Genomic DNA, 1977 nt, shown 5'->3' with positions numbered 1-1977 from the left:
GGAAGTTGCTGTAACTCAGACATACAATGTCCAATCTGCCCCAAACTTCACATGTTAGATAAGACTTCTGCCCTTAACAGATCTACATGCCCATATTCAGTTATAGTCATAGCACCACCTGCTGGCAACAGGAAGTGACATGTTTTACGCTGCGACAAACTACTCCTAGAAATCGTATGACATTAATGTATTTTTTTGTGGTCAGTCTAATCTAAAGGTCTTTGCAATGTTAAATTGTGGAGATCTTCAGTTTTTGTTAAAGGGCGTGTCCATTACGCCAAGACAAAATTTGATGTCTCGCCACAGCAAGAGAAGTTGTTGTAACTCAGGCATAAAATGTTCAATCTTCCCCAAACTTCAAATGTTCGATAAGAGTCATGTCCTGAACACATCTGAAGGCCAATATTCCATTATAATGATAGCGCCACCTGCTGGCAACACAAAGATTGGCACATATATGGAATAAACATTGATATATTCTACATATATTTATGAGTTTAAAATGCATATTTCTCAACCGTTCACCTATTTACTAAAGCCACTCGCTGCCGGTGAGCCCGGGTGCGAGGGCCCGTTCATCGCTGCTTGCAGCTTTAATTAGGGCTCAAGCCTGGGAGGGCGAGAGCCCTATTGTTTTCCTTAGGATTATTTGTTATTATTATTATTAGGGCTCAAGCTGGAGGGCGAGAGCCCTATTGTTTTCCTTAGGATTATTTGTTATTATTATTATTATTATTATTTTATTTTTCTTCAAAGGTTTCGGGGGCTTTTGGGGCCCTTAACATGCTTAAAAAGTCTTGAAAATTGGCACACACATTGGAACCTGCGGCCATTAGGGCCGGGCAGAGACTGAAACACGGCGTGGCACAGGGGTCTCACAGCGCCCCTGGATATACTGAGGGCCATATATATCATACATGACTTGCACGTAGACGCACTGAAAACTCGTAGACATTTAGATCTCATCAATACCTAAACAACTTTCGTACTGCATGTCACTAGGCTCCGCCACACAGGAAGTTGGATATTTAGGGCTTTTAGTATTCATAATTTTTCGTCAAAGTTGTGGGGGCTTTTGGGGTCCTTTAACATACTCAATAAACTCTTTAACAAATTTGCGCACACTTTGGAATCTGTGCCTTTAGGAGCCTGCAGAGCTGGGACCCGGCGTGGCACGGGGCTCTACGGCGCCCCCTGGATCACAGTCAGAAATGTTGATGCATAGCTCACACATACGTGCACATATTATATCAAACTCAGTACACATATAGATCTCATCGTGCTGAACAACTTTCGTATTGCATGTCATAGGCTCCGCCCAACAGGAAGTCAGCTATTTTAGAGTTATGTAAAAAGCGCATGCTCTGGAATTTGAAATACTTGTCATAGGGTTTTTTGCCGATTGACACCAAACTCGGTCCAACATGATCTCAAGACATTGGGATGAAAAATTGCCAGGGGATTTTTGATATCTCAAACGGTTTGCTCGTAGCGAGCGTTGAATTTATGGCGAGAATTGAGAAACAGGAAGTGTCTAATACCATCCACATACATTTCCTAATTGTAATCAAACTTCATCAGATTATTCATTGTATGATGTCGATCGCATATATGTGACTATTAGGAGTCAAAGTTATAGCGCCCAACTGGCAGCAGGAAGTGTGTCATTTTCAAATGCTTTGAATTCAGCATCTTATTTTTACTCAATTTGCTTCAAACTTCATCAGAATAATGTTTAAAACACAGTCGATATAAATCTGCTGGGGGATATTGATATTCTAAAATATTGTTGCCGTGGCAACATGTCAAACTGGAATACTTCTCAGGTGATTTTGAGGCATATAACATGCTTAGAATTTCATCAACTCAGAACACATATCAGTATTAGTGACAGCTAGACACTGGCAAAAGTTCATAAGAGGCGTGGAAGAGGCACTCTATAGCGCCACCTTTTGTCAAAAGTGGGGGTTTAGTTTT

Source organism: Carassius auratus, chromosome 11 (assembly GCF_003368295.1).
Source record: "Carassius auratus strain Wakin chromosome 11, ASM336829v1, whole genome shotgun sequence".
NCBI lineage: Eukaryota > Metazoa > Chordata > Actinopteri > Cypriniformes > Cyprinidae > Carassius > Carassius auratus.
Note: the sequence above shows the minus strand (reverse complement) of the source record.